General features: G+C 50.4%; 1 pseudogene; it reads left to right on the top strand.

Moving 5' to 3' along the window:
- LOC108636434 lies at positions 3270-3460 on the top strand (annotated as a pseudogene).

Genomic DNA, 5960 nt, shown 5'->3' with positions numbered 1-5960 from the left:
GGCGGCCCCCTGTACAGTCCTCTCATCCAAAGTGGCCAATTCGTGAGCTGCCTTTGAACCACTCTTTCCAATCACTGCTCTCATCACAGCCCCATTTCTCCAGGCACTCAGACCCTCATCAGCCCCTCAAGACTCCCTCTTGAGGGTTAATTATTCACATGGCCTGGGACCCGCAGCTGCCAAAGTCCACTCCATCCCCTCCCCCATGCTGACAGAATCTGCCCTTTGGACTCAGGTGCCAAGGAGGAGAGAGTAATTGTTACTGGAGTCATTAAAATATTTTCTGTGAAGTAGATGTGAGCTGAAAAAATTAGAAAACATAGAAAAGTATAAATAAGGAAATAAAACCGTCTGTAAGCCCACTAACCAGAGATAAGGGCTATTAACAATTCAGTGTATTTCTGTCCAGGTTATTTTCCCTGAGTATAACTCAGCATCCCACTATACAGAAACCCCTCTAAATGTTTAAAACATGGTATTTAATGGTATTTAATGCAAGGAATAGACCAGCTGACAGCCCATGAGAGCCAGTGGTAAGATTCAGAACACCTAGTTAAATGTGAATTCGAGATAAACACAAATAATTTATTGGTTTAAGTATATTGTATGCAATATCTGTTTATCTGACATCCAAGTGCAAGTTTAACTGGGCATCCTGGTTTTGTTTTTTTCCCCTGCGTAGGTTTGAATGAGAACCAAAGCAGGCAGTTCTGAGGGTGTGTGGCTCTTCCTCGTCCCACTGCATGCATATGCACACGTGCGCACACTCACACACTCGCACACCATGGCAGGGCCCCCTGCAAGTCTTCCTGCAGGGCACTCCCTCTCCTGGGGTCCTGGCCGTGTGTCGACAGAGCAAGGTGACCTAGGCCTGGCTAACGAGGGTGTGGACAGCCCTGCATTCCGACCCTCACGCCTGCTGTGTGGATTTTGCTGATGCCAACCCCCCTGAGCCCTGGGGTCCTCCTCAAAAATGGGGCCCACACATGCTTGCCCTGCAGGATCCCAGACAGTCAATAAAATACTACAGAAGGAGTCCCAGCCTCGTAGCAGGTATGGAATAAATGGATGTTTTCATCATCTCACACCCAGTTTGCACTCATTTGGGAGGGCTGGTCAGGAAGCCCTCTACCACCAGCTGGAGGTCAGCTGGTGATGTAGGGCACAGATCTGGGGCCTTCCATGGCTTCAGAGAGGAGTGTTTCCTGCCTCCGTGAGTCAGTGGAGGCAAGGTGGCCTTCCCCATCCCTGCCCTGCCTCCAACTGCTCTCCATGGCCTCCCCTGCTGGCTGAGGCCCGGTTCCCAGGACCCAGACTCAACTGCAGGGCCTGCCCACTCGCTTATTACCATCTCTGCCCCTGCAGGGAAGGAATGTCGTGGGGGACTGGTATGCCCAACGCCTCCTGTGCCCTGTGCCCCAGGTCCCAGCTGCCGCTGTGGGAGCAGGTCTGGGGGAACCCTGTTCACTTCCTGCCCCTGGCTTCTCCACATGGAGCCCACCTGGCATGCAGGTGGTGCCAGGAGATGCGGAAGTGACTGCTTGACTAGGGGAGCCAGGGGTGGACGGGCAAGGCTGCTCCCTGTCTGGCCTCACCTGACAACTCTGATGCCCAGGGGACCCAAGTCCTTTTGACCCACCTCCCCTGTGTCTTGCAGTGTATTTCCTCCTCCAGTTTCACCCTCTTCCTCCCCTTGCTGGGGCTCTCTGGGGCCTTCTCCTAGCAACGCCTGCCCACGGGCCCTCTTTCAGGCCCTGCACGGGTGAGCCAGGGGCTGACGACTGCTCCTGGTGAGCCTGGGGGGTGCCTTCCCAGAGGACACAAGAGGAAGCCAGAGAGAAACCTGGGAGATGGACTGTGAGGATGGATCAGCCGTGATCCTGCTGAGTCCAATTTTGGGAACAGATGGCATTGCCTTGACACTCAGATGTCACCATTTCTAACCAGAGTCTAGCAGGCTGAGACCCCTGCCATCCCCAGGCTGCTCCTGAACAGAGGCACCCAAAGCATCATGTGATTCTTGAGTCGTGTCAGCACAGGGAGGACAGACAGGCCCCAACAGACAGCCTTGTACGTGTTTTCTCCAGTACCAGGTTTTAAGGTTGAGGCTTCCTAGCCTCATGGCAGCCGATACCTCCGAAGCCTGAGACCTGGCTGGCAGCCTCATGGGCTGTGAAACGTAGATGGTGCTGCTGAAAGGACCCACTCACTGCATCACAGACGGTAACAGTGTGCTCCATCCACAGAGTCAGGAACAGGCCGCGTGTAACTTTGAACCATGCTTCTTTTCTCCTGGGAAAGTCACTAGAGGCCACCTGCCAGGGGGTGGGTCTCCCCAGGCCCCATTTCAGGGCCCATGACCTACTGCCCCACCTGAAACTTGACCCAGACTGGATGGACTTCAGACCCCAAACACTTTCGAGACAAATCACAAAAAGCCATCAGCCAACAAAGGTCCATATAGTCAAAGCTATGGTTTTCCCAGTAGCCATGTACGGACGTGACAGTTGGACTGTAAGAAGGCTGAATGACATAGCATTGATGCTTTTGAACTGTGGTGTTGGAGAAGACTCTTGAGAGTCCCGTGGACAGCAAGGAGATCAAACCAGTCAATCCTAAAGGAAATCAACCCTGAATATTCACTGGAATGACTGATGCTGGAGCTGAAGCTCCAATATTTTGGCCACCTGATGGGAAGAGCCGACTTATTGAAAAAGACCCTGATGCTGGGAAAGATTGAAGGCAAAAAGAGAAGGCAGAGGATAAGATGGTTAGATAGTATCACTAACTCAATAGACCTGAGTTTGAGCAAACTCTGGGAGATAGTGAAGGACAGAGAAGCCTGGCATGCTGCAATCCACAGGGTCACAAAGAGTTGGACATAACTTAGCAACTGAACAACAACAAAAAAACCACTTCTTCAGGTGATGTTCTCACCACTGTGTCTTTGGCGCCATCAGGGTCTGTGCTCTGGTTTTGCGTTTTAATTCTTTTGTTCTGTCTGCGCTGCATGTCTTATGGGTGCAAACCACGAAAGTGAAGTGGGCGTGCCTAGAGCAGGTTAGGCTTCTCTCCACATCTTCCCTCATGTCTCTCCTCCCTCTCCCACCTCTGCTCCTCCAGGAGAAGCTAGGCAGTGCTATGGATTATTTATGTGATCCCCCAAAGACATGTTGGGGTTCTTATCCCCTATATCTCAGAACATGACCTTATTGGGATTCAGGGTCTTTACAGAGGGGATCAAAAGAAAATGAGGCATGGCAGGCGCCATGTCGGGCCCCGAAGGAGGCAAGAAGAAACCCCTGAAGCAGCCCAAGAAGAAAGCCAAGAAGATGGACGAGATAAGGAGTTCAAGCAGATACAGGAGGAGGAGCGGAAGAAACTCTAGGAGCTAAAAGCGAAAGCTGTGGGGAAAGGCCGCTTGACCACAGGTGGAATTATGAAATCTGGCAAAAAGTAAGCTGTTCCTTGTGCCTAAGGCAATGACGATCCTTCATTCCATTCTTGTTTAAACACCTGGATGTCCTGCCATAACGTCTGTTGCCACCTAGAGCTGATAATAGAATGAAGTGTTGTCTTGGAACCTATTGTCCATTGATTAATTAACTTGCATGAAAAAAAAAGCATATACTGGCTCATCTTGTCCTTAGGACTTCTCAGCCATTCCTAGCCAGCCCAGAATATTCCTGCCAGAGTGTGTTCTTTAGTCTTTGTTCTATCCTGAATTCTACACCACCTGGAATTAACCAATTTATTTGCAAAAAGGGGCTTCCCAGGTGGCACGGTGGTAAAGAATCTGCCTGCCAATGCAGGAGACACAAGACATAGGGGTTTGATCCCTGGTTGGGAAGATCTCATGGAGGAGGAAATGGCAACCTGCTCCAGTATTCTTGTCTGGGAAATTCCATGGACAAGGGAGCCTGGTGGGCTACAGTCCATGGGATTGCAAAGAGTTAGACAACTGAGCAACTGAGCACAGCAACATAGCAGCCTTTTAAAAAAATGAAAGAAAATGAGGCATTGTGTAGACCCTACCCTGATATGACTGGCATCCTTAAAAAGGGAAAATTAGACAGAGGCAGACAGCTACAGAGGGAGGCAGTGAGAAGACACGGGAGAAGACGACCATGTGACTGGGAGATGCATCTGCCAGCCAAGGATGGCAAACATGCTGGCAGAGGTCAGGAAGGACCCTCCCCTGGAGACTTCGGAGACAGCGTGGCTCTTTTCATGCCTTGATTTTGGAGTTCTAGTCTCTAGAGCTAAGAGTAAATTTCTGTGGTCCAAGTCCCAGTTCGTGGTACTTTATTTTTCCCGTAGTAGTGTACGGATGTCAGAGTTGGACCAAAAATATGGCTGAGTGCTGAAAAATTGATGCTTTTGAACTGTGATGTTGGAGAAGACTCTTGAGAGTCCCTTGGATGGCAAGGGGATCAAACCAGTCAATTCTAAAGGAAATAAGCCTTGAATATGTAGTGGAAGGACTGTGTTGAAGCTGAAGCTCCAATATTTTGGCCACCTAATGCAAAGAGTTGATTCATTGGAAAAGACTCTGATGCTGGGAAAGATAGTAGGCGAGAGGAGAAGGAGGCAATGGAGGATGAGATGGTTAGCTAACATCAGTGACTCAATGGACATAAGTTTGAGCAAACTCTGGGAGATAACGAAGGACAGGGGAGCCTGACATACTGCAGTCCATGGGGTCTGAAAGTGAGACATGACTTAGAGACTAAACAACAACAATATTAAGGCAGTCCTAGGAAACAATAGGGGGAATTAACACATCAAACGTGGAGGAAGAAAGCTTTTTAAATAGTACCTTGATCAAGGAGTACTATTATACCTGATTTTATGTTCTTATTTATGAAATGGTTGCACATCAACCAGGACTTTTGAGAAACTGAATATACTTTCTTTTTATTGTTTATTTTTTAATTTTTTAACTTTGTGATGGGTGCTTTCTAGTTGTGGCATGTAGGCTTAGTTACTCCGGAACATGTGGGATCTTAGCGCCCCAACCAGGGAACCATCCCTTTGTAGACTTGTTTCATCTACGTTGTCATTCATTTGGTCTTCTTAGAAATAAGAAACGCATGGTTTAAATGTCACAGAATATGAAAAAAAGTGTGAGGCTATCTCCTCTCCCAGGTTGGGCACCATGGTCCTGCCTGACCTATCTTTGGAAAGCGTTTGGAGCCACAGTGTGAGATTCAGGGGCCTCAGTACTGTTCACAAAGCTCCCCTTTGCCGCGGGCAGGCTGCGCAGGGAAGACTAGGAAAGTCACCATGATTTCCTTGTCAATCTGTGCTGCTGCCTGGTGTGGAAAATATGATGGTGTTTATTGATTCTGGCTGCAGACTGGGACTATTTTTAGCAGCTGGACTGGCCTATAGTAGGCCCAGGGGCATCCTCTGCATGGGGTGGGGGCAGGGCAGGGCCCTCCTGGCAGCCTCCCAGTGGAGCCAGAGGAGGAAGAGTACCCACGTGCTCTGGCACCTTCCTGGGCAGCCTGTGCTCTCTGTGAGCATCCCCCACGTGGGCTGAGTGAGTCACCTTCCTAACTGTGCTTGGCAAACACCTGGAAGGCTGTTGCAGTGGGAACTGAGCAGGGGGCCTTGGACCCTGCCACACTCTGATCCTCTGATCCTGGCTGGTACCGGGCTCTGACCCCCTGGCACCCTGTTGGCCAAGGGCGAGGGTCTGAAGGAAGCATGCCAATTTCTGTCTTCTTCTGCAGGCCCCTGCTGCACATGGAGACCTTGCACCCCTCCTTCAAGTGGTCTCGTGAAATGGACACAGTCTGAGTCTGAACCAGAGTTTGCCTTCATGATGGTGGCCATGGTCCCCTGACTGGCATCAGGCCCTGTGGGTGGGGGCCGCACTCTCCCCAGTTAGGGACTCAATGTCCCTCCCCAGCGGGAGCTGCCCTTTCCCAGAGGGTGTGGACCACAGGCATCCT

This window comes from Capra hircus, chromosome 1 (assembly GCF_001704415.2).
Source record: "Capra hircus breed San Clemente chromosome 1, ASM170441v1, whole genome shotgun sequence".
NCBI classification, from domain to species: Eukaryota; Metazoa; Chordata; class Mammalia; order Artiodactyla; family Bovidae; genus Capra; species Capra hircus.
This window is presented reverse-complemented; position numbering and strand designations above follow the sequence as displayed.